The 12354-nt window shown below is 42.5% G+C and overlaps 1 protein-coding gene and 1 pseudogene across 2 annotated transcripts in view; both read right to left on the minus strand.

Moving 5' to 3' along the window:
* Window positions 1-12354, minus strand: part of SPIRE1 (spire type actin nucleation factor 1) — a 111868-nt gene that overhangs the window by 76772 nt on the left and 22742 nt on the right. The gene's annotated exons all lie outside the window — the stretch shown is intronic.
* On the minus strand, window positions 7636-10494 carry LOC103304473 (AP-2 complex subunit alpha-1-like; annotated as a pseudogene).

The raw sequence follows: 12354 nt of genomic DNA on the forward strand, positions 1-12354 counted from the left end.
TCTTCATAGCACTTAATATAATATTTTATATAAATTTATCTGTATATTGTTTATAGCTAATAGAATATAAATCCATGCAAGCAGTTTTTATCTGTTTTGTCCATTGTTATAACTCCAATGACTAGAAAAGTGCTGGCACAGGGCAGGTGTTTTCTTTGTAGAAAGAAGGAAAAAAGGAGAGAGTGGAAGGAGGAGTGAGAGGAAAGGAGGAAGGGGAGGAGAGAGGGAGAAGTGGAGGGAGGAGGAAAAGGGAGGAGAGGGGAGAAGGTGTCTATGTACCTTCATAGCTCAGGGCTATGCCCTAGTCTAGCTTGTTTTCAGGAGGGCTCATCTTACTATAACCAGTAAATTATTTTTTCCCTTTGGTTACCTGACTTACAATTAAAAATGCTAATGTTCTCTTTTATTAGTACTATACACATAATTAAAAATCTGATTTACTCTCACATCTGCTAAACGATGGAATAAAAAATAATTTTGTTAGGACATGCAACTCATTTTTAACTTAAATCAAGGTAAATAAAACAAATTTTGGAAAATATTTCAATTATCTGGGAAGTCATCTGATACAAGAACAGCACTGGATCTGAAAGCTTCATTACTGTACTTGTTTAACGGTGACTCATGAACTGGTTTACATCAGAGTACATTTCCTGGTTTCTAATTGCTTGAATAACTTGTGACAATCACAAGGTCCTGTTTCTCAAAACTGGATTGTGCCAATTCAACAATATTCATGAAAAGGCTTTAGAAGAAGTGGCAGTGCAGTTTATCTTTTTAGACTGGCCTGGAACTGCTAGCTTTCCCTCATATCTTACATTTCCTTCCGTTGTGTTGCCTTCAATAGATGCTTTCCACCTCAGCCCTATTTTGATTTTCCCTTGTAGCTGAAAATCATCAAAATCCCTAAAGAGACAGAATGTTATGGAAATCAACTAACTCTAGTTCTTGACTTGTAGCCAGGCCCCCAAGGCAACAAGCAAGGCTCTGCCTCCCCTGCCTCACCTGGCTTAGTCATGGGACTGGACTCGAGTTTGGACAGCAAAATTGAGCAAATTACTACAGTTACTCATGACTTATAAGAAGGCAAACTGTATGCTTCCATCTTTAGTTTTTCTCTTCACAGGACCTTCCATCCCCCGACACAAACCCATGATGTCTCCCTCTTTTTTTTTATTACAAAAGCAAAACATATTCATTATAAATCTCAGAAAATACAAGCAATCAAAAGAATATATAAAATTCCAGAGGCAATCACTGTTAACAGTTTACTATATTTGTCCTTTGAATATTATTTTAGAAAAACTGGATCATTCGGTACTTACTACATATTTTATAACCTGTTTTATACTATAATGGGCCATATCTCTTCACATACACCAGTGGTCAGCAAACTGCGGCTCGCGAGCCACATGCGGCTCTTTGGCCCCTTGAGTGTGGCTCTTCCACAAAATACCACATGCGGGCGTGCACAGACAGTGCAATTGAAACTTCGTGGCCCATGTGCAGAAGTCGGTTTTTGGCCTGGACAAGTCTATTTTGAAGAAGTGGCATTAGAACACTCAAGGGGCCAAAGAGCCGCATGTGGCTCGCGAGCCACAGTTTGCCGACCACTGTCCTATATAATAATCCTATATAATAAAAGGCTAATATGCAAATCTACCAAATGGCTGAACGACCAGTCACTATGATGCGCACTGACCACCAGGAGGCAGACGCTCAACGCAGGAGCTGCCCCCTGGTGGTCAGTGCACTCCCACGGGGGAGCGCCACTCAGCCAGAAGCTGGGCTCATGGCTGGTGAGCACAGCGGTGGTGGCAGGAGCCTCTCCCAGGTGGTAAGGAGCGAGGGGTCCCAGACTGCTAGAACCCCGGACTGGGAGAGGAATGTCTGACTGCAAGAGGGCACAGGGCGGGATCAGGGACCCTCCCCAAGTGCATGAATGTGCACCAGGCCTCTAGTACATATAGTATTGCCCAATTGCTCTCCAAAGTTATTTACAATCTATACTCCTATATTTGCATATGAAAATACAAATACATACTCTGATACCTGAATTCCTTTTAACAAAATTTTACATTCAGGTGATGACGAAAGTAATAGCATCAGCCATCCCAAGAAATGCTTGCTATTCTAGTTACTTTTCACACCTGATCTCTCTAGTCCTTACAACCACTTCAGGGGCAGGTGATAATATGTTTAGTTTACAGACAGGAAACTGGGGCCCAATCAAGTAACAAATTATAGAACTTCCAGTCCAGATGGCAACATAGGTAAATGTGGTGCATGCTCACCTCCTCCCACAACCACATCCAAATTATAACTACACTACAGAACCATCATTCAGAACTGCCTGAAATCTGGATAAATGGAAGTCCTACAACCAGGGAATTAGATAAGAAGCCACATGGAGACTGGCAGGAAGGGTGGAGAAACCAAATGTGCTGGTCCCACAGGCACCTGTGGTGGATAAAAACCGGGAGGGCTATCTCAGCTGCAGAGGTACCCCCTGAGGAGTGAGGGGTCCCAGCCCCACAGCAGGCCCCCAGCCTAGGGTTCCAGTGCCAGAAAGAGAAGTTCCCATAACTTCTGGCTGTAAAAACCAGCTGAGGTTGAGCCTGAGTGAGATGGGGGGCTGCTGGAGTCTTCTTAAAGGGCCCACACACAGATTTACCCAGACTCGCTCCCTCTGAGCTCCAACACTGGGGCAGCAGCTTGAAGGGCATCAAAGACATGTGGGAAGGAACTGAATTGACCGGCATCAGGGGGAGAACTAGGGGTGAGGGGCAACTTTCTCCCAGAATAAGTGCTGGCCGAGCTCATTGTTCATTTGATGAGCCCTCCCCGCACAGAGCCGGCTGGTGGACACTATATCTGAGTCACCGTCAAACTGGCTCACACTGTTTGCCCTCCCCTGGTGATTCCATAAGACTCCACCCCACCCAACATGCTGTTACTGACTCCCCAATAAGCTTCATAGTTTTTAAAAAATAGTTTCAGGCTCTTTCAAATTTCTCATTTCCTCAACATTTCCATTTCTTCTTCTCCCTACTCCTTTAACCAAATGTGGCTACAAAGCACCTTAAGTGTGGCTAGTCCAAACTGAGAGGAGCTGAAGTAAAACATACATACTAGGCTTGAAAGACTTACTATAAAAAAATATATAAAGTAGTTCAGTAATAATTTTCATATTGAATGTGTGTTGATATGATAATGTTTTAGGCATATCAGGTTAAATAAAATATACTATAACATTTATTTCACCTGTTGCTTTTCACTTTTTAATGTGGCTACTGGAAAATTGTAAATTGGACATGTGACTCCCATTAGATTTCTATTGGACAGCACTGCACTAAACCAGTTCTAATCAGAATGGCTCCTTCCTCCCTGGAAGAAATTCTTTCCCTGATTTTGTTTTAATAAGCAGGAGACTGGGAAAGAAGGTGGGGGAATACAACATTCAATTAAAAATAGAAACTAACTGAAAATCTCCATAATGCTTTGAAATGATCACTTTGATCTTCACTTGAAATAAAACTTTATAAGATATTTTTACAAACACATATAATAGAGTGTATTTAAATGACATTAAAAAAACATTATAACTATCTGTAAAAATTCATCAAGCTATAACTTGATCTGTGCACGTTTCTCAATGTCCTATATTTCAATAAAATATTTAAAAATACAATGTTAACACGACACAAATTAATTTTGTCCAAAACAAATTATGTCTGTGTTTAAAAAAAAAAGATTTTTGCTTTTGCTTTTGCTTGCTTCCTAAAATATTAGAGGAGTGAAATAAAAGCATCCTCCCTCATTTCATTTCCTGCCTTTAGAAGTCAGAGTTCAAAAACAGATCATTTACATACTACTCCTTCTCATAGGAATCTCCTTAGCAACCTTTCACAGCTTGTCATGGGTTGCAGAGATCTCCCATTCTTAAAAGGGCCAGTGTCCCTTCCAGAACAAAGAAATTTAACACAGAAAACTTAACAAGCTCTTTAATAGAAATTTTAAGGAGGTTTCACAATCTCCTTCAATTCTTTTGCCAACTCCTTTCCTCAAAGCATTCTGCTCTTCTCCTTCTCAAGGTAAAGTCAGATCTGGTAACCATGACCTCTTTAAAACCAACAGCAGCCATTTCTATACTTGGCAGTCATTATTAAAGGCCAACCCTACTGGCCCATACCATGAGACACCAGGCCCATTTCACAAATACTAGTTGTTGATCCATTTTTTATTAATTTATTAAATTTCTTTCTTGTGTAAACTACAGGACAGTAATAGAAAAATACATTTGAAAATATCTTAATAAAAAAGTATCAAATAATGCAAATTATAATTGCCCTGCTCCTTTTTATTGCCTTGGTATTAACTACCTAATTTTATTAACTATACAGAAAAAAATTAATAAAATTCTAAGTTTAATAAACCAAACTGTATATAAATAACAGTTTTAAAGAAACAGAGCTAGTATATAATTAGGAAACAGGTACTGTTGCCTCTAAAGTAAAGAGGGAATATTTGTGTCCAAAGTATAGACTAAATTAAGGCCAGTGCCCAGTCTTCTGAATCTGGAAGTGTGAGTCCTCCAACTGTGTTCTTCGTTTAGGCTCTGCTGGGTCCCTTCAATCTCCATCTGAATTTTAGAATCAACTTGTCAGTTCTGCAAAAAAGCCAGCTGGTATTCGACAAGGATTGCCTTGAATCTGTAGGTGGTTTTGGGTAGTATTACAATCGTAGTACTGAGCTTCCAATTCATCAACACAGGATTTCTTCTCATTTGTTAGATCTTCTTTAATTTTTTCAACAGTGTTTTGTAGTTTTCAGAGTGTAAGTTTTGCCCTTCTTTTACTTAGTTTATTGTTAACTATTTTATTAATTTTGATGCTATTATAAATGGAATTGTTTTCCTAATTTTATTTTAGGATTGTTCATTGCAAGTATTTAGAAGTATAATTAATTTTTCTATTAAGATTTTGTATCCTGCAACCTTGTTAAACTTATATATTAGTTTTGTAGAATTTTGCACCTGAAACCTGTATAATTTTAACCAGTGTCACCCCAATAAATTCAATAAAATGCAAACAATAAAAATAAAGAATAAAATATTTACTTCCAGATAATTCTGGTTATTCTAAAATCCTTTGCCAAATATATACATATATAAACTGCTACTGATCTTCAAATATAGTAACAAAGGAACACTACTTGTAAAAATTTTGTATCCTATGGTCACACCGTGTCCCCTCTATTTAAGACATCTATGACTAAAACCGAAAGGCCATTTTGGTAATAAATATTATCTGAGATAGAGAGATAGAAGAGAAGAGACAAGGATGGGGGAGACAAAGAGGAGGGCAGGGCTGGAGGGAGAAATGAATTTAAAATGTGCCAAATAACTATCAATTCCCTCAGTCTATATCTAATGATACATGAAATCTAAGTGAGATTACCTATTTATCACATCAATAATATTTCACTACCAACCTCTACTAATAAGGACACTAAAAAACAGCAACTCAAAGGTAGACACCTTTACTCTGAGGACACACAAACCCATTTCCAGACCATATAAGTTAATGTCATTAGAATGGCTATGTAAATTCAGGCTTATTTACAAAAAGACAGGAAGCAGAATGTGAGCATCCTTCCTGTTCCTTTTACTTGTTGACCAAGGAGAAAACGCTGTCATTACCAGCAGTAAATGGAGCTTCCAATCCTTTTTTTTTTTTTAATATATATTTTATTGATTGTTTACAGAGAGGAAGGGAGAGGGATAGAGTTAGAAACATCGATCAGCTGCCTCCTGCATACCCCCTACTGGGGATGTGCCCACAACCAAGGTACATGTCCTTGACCGGAATCGAACCTGGGACCCTTCAGTCCACAGGCCAACGCTCTATCCACTGAGCCAAACCGGTTAGGGCCCCCTTTTTTTTTATTTATTTATTTATTTTTATTGTTGACACTATTACTGATGTCTCCCATCCCCCCGCCCCTCTGTTTTGCCCACCACCGCCCAGGCCCTCCCTCTGGCGCCCCCCTCTGGCCTTCACCACACTGATGTCTATGTCTAAGGGCTATGCATTTATGTTCTTTGGCTAATCTCTTCCCCTTCTTTCATCCAATCCCCCTACTCTCTCTTCTCTGACATTTGTCAGTCTGTTCCATGTATCCATGCCTCTGGTTCTATTTTGTTTGTAAGTTTATTTTGTTCATTAGATTCCACATATAAGTGAGATCATATGGTATTTGTCTTTATCTGACTGGCCTATTTTGCTTAGCATAATAATCTCCACGTCCATCCATGCTGTCACAAAAGGGAAGAGTAACTTCTTTTTTTTACACCTGAGTAGTATTCCATTATGTAAATGTACCACAGCTTTTTTACCCACTCATCTCCTGATGGGCACTTGGGCTGTTTCCAAATTTTGGCAATTGTAAATAACTAGAGGCCCGGTGGGGGGGGGGGGGTGAGGATGTCCTGCACCCTCTCACAATCTGGGACCCCCTCAGGGGATGTCCGACTGCCAGTTTAGGCCCGATCCTGCAGCAGGACCGGGCCAAAACTGGCAGTCGGACATCCCTCTCACAATCCGGGACCACTGGTTGCTAACCACTCCCCTGCCTGCCTGATTGCCCCTAACCCCTCTGCCTGCCTGCCTGATCACCCCTAAATGCCTCTGCCTCAGCCCCGCCACAGCGGCTTCGTCCTTCTAATGTCTGGAAGGTCGTTCGGCTGTCCGGTCTAATTAGCATATTACGCTTTTATTATTATAGACATTGCAATGAACATAGGGGTGCATATATTCTTTCTGATTGGTATTTCAGGATTCTTAGGATATATTCTCAGAAGTGGGATCACTGGGTCAAAAGGCAGTTCCATTTTTAATTTTTTGAGGAAAATTCATACTGTTGTTTTCCGCAGTGGCTATACCATACCTATCTGCATTCACACCAACAGTGCAGTAGCATTCCCTTTTCTCCACATCCTCACTAGCACTTGTTTGTTGATTTATTGATGGTAGCCATTCTGACAGATGTGAGGTGATATCTCACTGTAGTTTTAATTTGCATCTCTCTGATGATTAATGAGCATTTTTTTTCATATGTCTATTGGCCATCTGTATATCCTCTTTGGAGAAGTGTCTATTCAGGTCCTTTGCCCATTTTGAAATTGGAATGTTTGTCTTCCAGGTGTTGAGACCCTTATCAGATGTAGTACATGCAATTCCATTTATAAACCCTTAAAGTTTAAAAGCAGACAAAGCTTTTTGCTAAAAGAGCAGATCCGATACTATAACTGCTATATACTACTACAGTTTATTTTTTTCCTGTAGTCCATTGACAGGGAAGGGGCAGGAGGGGACACAACAGGGGACACAAGAGGCACCTGCTTCCCTGGTCCCTTTCCCCTCTGTGCTTGGGAGCAGAAGGCAGGGACAGGCTGTCCCTTACCCCCAGAATGTAAACAGAAGCAGGTGAACAAAAATAAAAACCAGAGGAAGGTCCCAGACATCCTCTACACACCTGTCACCAGCACAGGTCCTCTCATTGCCCATCCAACAAAGCTCTCAGTCCAAGGGACTTCTTTGTGCTGGCCACATCCCCGGGGGCAGAGTCCAGTGGTCAGAACTGCTAGGCCAGCAGCTCACACACATGACAAGAAACAGGCTCCTTGCTTTTATGCAGGGTCAGCCACTATATCTGAGCCTAGGAACTGGGCTCCAGCTGAAAAAACAACCCAGCTCAGGGCTGAGTCTGAATGACTTCAGCCCCATGAAGTTCTCAGGGTTGGAGTCCACGTTGTCCAGGAGAGCAGAGCCAAACCTCAGGAGCGTGGCCTTAGTGACTTCAGCATCAGTGGGGTGGTTGGTTTGGAAGATTTTCTGTGCCTCCTGTTGGAGGAGGCTCAGCTGCTTCCAATGCTGGAAGAAGTCCTAGACTACCATCACTGTTGGCTGGAAGAACTTGTTGATCATCACCAAGAGCTTCAGGGTGAAGGACTGAGGGGCTTCCCCAGCCCTGAAGCACACTGACAGGAGTAGGGGTGTCAGGAAGTCTCACAGTCACTCAATGTTGAGCATCTGCACCCCTCCGTCTACCTGCACGGCTTGGTCTGCACAGCCAGCTGAGTTTGGGGGTCTCCAGAGTGGATTATAGTGGGCATGAAGTTCTGGAACTGTACCAAGATCTTATTGCCATAGAAGAGATGCATGTGTCCCAAGTTCAGCCTGAACTCCGACTTGACTCCAATCTGCAGCAGCTGGTCCTCAAACAGGACCCCATTGTTCTTGTACACGCATTTATTCAGAAGTTCAACTTCTGGGGTGGGTGGGCCAATGTCCTCAGGGGTTCAGGTCCCAAAAAAGGCCTCCTCAGGGGTGGGCCCCAGGCTGGGCTCAGCGGCCAGGCCACCAGAGGAGACATCCACCAGGAGGTTGCCTACAATGGAGGGAGCCTAGGGTGCTGCTGTGGCAGGGGCTGCCCACAGCCCCAAAAGGTTGTGGGAGGGGGAAGGCATCCATAAGGTGCTGGAGGTGGGCTCCACACCCCTACTGATGTTATTGCTGGTTGGATCCCTCCAGCCGTCCCCTGCCCCTTCTTGCGTTTCAGGTTGGCCAGGATGAACTACTCACACTTGGGGAAGGGTGGCATCTCCTCCAGCACTGTGACCATGATGTCCATGGTGGACACTGAGCTGAGGAAGAAGAATTCAACCACATGCTACTGCAGCTCCACATCTGCACTGCATAGCTGGGAGGCCCATAGCATGCCCTGAATGGTGGCCTTGGTCTCCAGGAAGAGGTTGATGAACTTGAAGTAGGTGGACAGCAGAACGGCCCACATCGCCACACTGAACAGATGGAACTTGGAATACAGCAGTGAGAACTGCACCGGGGCTGGAGCGGGGCTCCCCAGCAATCAGGTTCCCCATGTTCTTGTGACAGGCTGTGGTCTGGAGCAACTTAAACACAGTCTTAAATATCATCATGGTTGATAACAACCTGCAGCATACAGTACCACACCTCCTCACTCATTGTCACCTGCGATGAAGATGAGGTTGAGGATGGTGTTCACAACAGCTGCAGTCTGCAGACTTCTTGGCCAGGATGCCATCTGCAGGATGATCTCTTCACAGATGGCATAGTTAGCTGTCTCCAGGTACCACACCTCCAACACGATCTGCTTGGCACATGGGTAGAGAAGGTCAAGTGCCCAGTGGCATATTGCCGTCCCACTCCATCTTTTTTTTTTAGGGTTAATTTAACTAGCATATTATTATCATCTTTTTTTTCTTTTAATCTTTATTGTTTAAAATATTACATAGGTCCTCCTTTTCCCCCCATTAATCTCTTCCAGCCCCACTCCAACTTGAAGGCATTGATTACAGTGTCGATGTGGGTCTTGACCGCCTTGTGGGAGACTTCAGAGTCGGCCAGCGTTCACATGCTCTCCAGGCTAGGTAGCACAAGTTGGTCTCCCGGTGCTGTAAGAACCGACCCAGCTGATTGTAGGCCTGAACCAGAAGGTTGGGTTCACTGTCATAGTGGATAATGAGGCTGATGGTCTCAAAAAGGATGGCATTGTAGGCATTGGAGCGCTGGACCTTCTGTGGCTGCTGTAGTGCTACCCCTGCCGGAGGATGCCGATGTGAAAGGGAGGCTGGTCGAGAGTCTGGAGATAGTGCTCAGCTAGGCCCAGGAGCCATCCTCCGGCAGGGGTAGCACTATAGCAGCCACAGAGGCTTCACCAAGAGCTGGGGTGCTGGGATGAAGTAACAGGTGTAGTACTGGAGATCAGTGGAGGCTGAGGGGACAATCTGGCTCAGGTGGGACACATATGGAGAAATGCAAGTATAGAAGTCATCCATGTTCTTCTTCTAGAGATAGGTGATGAGGCTGACAGCAGTTGTGAGCACACCCAGGTGCTGGTCATTGAGCAGGTGCATAATGTGGGCCACCCACTTGCCCATGCACACTAGGTCGGGCGAGGACCTGTAGAGCCTCATTAGGCACATGGTCGAGTTCTGATTCAGGCTGTCTATGCTGTCTCCAGCCACCAGGATGCAAGGGATGTCAGCAGCAAAGGCCTCACCCATTTCACAGTACACAGCCAGATACATGAAGGTGGGGTTGTAGCTGGCCAGGTCATTCTTGATGGCATTATGAATGAACCAGATCAGATCGGAGTTAAGAGTTCACCAGCAATGAGATGAACAGGTAACCTATCTGCTTCTTTGTGTACTTGTTAAAAGCCAAGCAGGTTCATGGCCTCCATGTGACCAAAATCAATGTCATGGCCCAGCAGGAAGATGAAGAGCAGTTTACACACATTTTTTTTCTTACTGTAGCCGTTCAAGGCTTTGCCCTCTTTGAACTTGGAGTGAATGATAGCCAGCTCCTGGTTGATTCTCTTAAAGTTCCAGATGTCAGAGATGAATACTACAAGCCCCCACATCCCATGAGCTTTGAACATGGCTGGCATGATGGTGGTGGTGTCACTCTAGGCCTGGCCAGGAAGGGCACAGTATAGAAGGGGCTGGCAGGCAGGGACTGAAAGGACTTGAGTAGTTCTGAGTAATTTAGAACCAAACTACTTCTCAAATTACTATGGTACAGAACCCTATATTCAACTAACCACTGGGGTTGAAAGTTCATGGACTATGTTCACTCCTTGGCCCAGTTTACATCTGGCAGAAACACATTCCCTGCCTACATAATGCTAGGAGTTGAAATAGTCACAGGTAAGAGGCCTATACACAATAAGGAGACACGTAGGCATTTCACTGTCCCAAATGGGGCACTAAATTAACGATCAGCATTATGCAGATACCTTACATTGCAGATAAATAAAGGCTGATTAAGAGAAACCTGAATGAACTGACTATAGTACTTGGATAAGTTACTTAACCTCTCTATACTTTAGCTCTCATTTCTAAAATATGAATAATAATAGCATTCAATTCATAAATTTGTTATGAGAAATTAGTTAATGTCTATAACAATACTTACTACATAGTAAGCATTAAAGTATATTTTAAAAATTAATGTGGGGCTCTATTTAATACACAGAAACAAACACAGGGAGACAGGCAAAAAGAAACATGTCCCAAATGAAAGAACAGAACAAAACTCCAGAAAAAAAAAACCTAAACAAATAGAGACAAGCAATCTACCAGATTCAGAGTTCAAAACACTCTCTAACCCTTTTCCTCTCCCTTCCTCTCTGTAAAAAAAACCCCACACCAAACAATAAAATATATTTTAAAAAAAAAAGTGCGGCACATAAGAGTGTCAGCTGACTTCTCAACCAAAATTTTTCAGGCCAGAAGGGACTGGCAAGAAATGTTCAAAGTAATGAAAAGCAAGGATCTACAACCAGCAAAGCTATCATTTAGAATCAAAGGACAGACAGAGTTTCCCAGACAAGAAAAAGCTGGAGTTCATCACCACCAAATCAGTATTATAAGAAATGTTAAAGGGTCTTCTTTAAGAAGAAGAAAAAAAAGATCAAAAGTATGAATAATAAAATGGTAATAAATACATATCTATCATTCATATGTTCATTGTAGCATTATTTATAAGAGTCAAGATATGGAAACAATCTAAGTGTCCATCAATACTAAAATGGATAAAGAGGTAGTGCATGTAAACAATGGAGTATGACTCAGCCATAAAAAATAATGAAGTCCTGGCTGGCATTGCTCAGTAGTTAGAGCATCAGCCTATGCAGCAAAGGGTTGCAGGTTCGATTCCCAGTCAAGGGCAGCCACCTTGATTGCAGGTTCGTTCCCTAGGTATGGTCAGGGTGCATGTCGGAGGCAACCAATCGATGTGTCTCTCTCACATTGATGTTTCTCTGTTTCTCTCTCTCTCTCTCCTTCTCTCTCTCTTTCTCTCTCTCTCCTTCTCCCTTCCTCCCTTCCCTTTCTCTTCTCTAAAAATCAATGAGAAAAATATCCTCAGGTGAAAATTAACTAACAAAATGAAATCTTGCCATCTGCAACAACATGAATGGACCTAGAAGGTATTGTGCTGAGTGAAATAAGTCAGAGAAAGACAAATGCCATATGATTTCACTTAAATGTGGAATCTAAGAAAAACAAGATAGCCTGGCTGGTATGGCTCAGTGGTTGAGTGTCTACCTATGAACCAGGAATTCACAGTTTGATTACTGGTTAGGGCACATGCCCAGTTTGTGGGAGCGTGCAGGAGGCAGCCAATTAATAATACTCTCTCATCATTGATATTTCTATCTCTCTCTCTCTTCCTCTCTGAAATCAATAAAAATATATTTTAAAAAGTAATAAAATTAAAAAACAAGATAAATAAGCAAAACAGAAAC

This window comes from Eptesicus fuscus, chromosome 12 (genome assembly GCF_027574615.1).
Source record: "Eptesicus fuscus isolate TK198812 chromosome 12, DD_ASM_mEF_20220401, whole genome shotgun sequence".
Classification (NCBI taxonomy): Eukaryota; Metazoa; Chordata; class Mammalia; order Chiroptera; family Vespertilionidae; genus Eptesicus; species Eptesicus fuscus.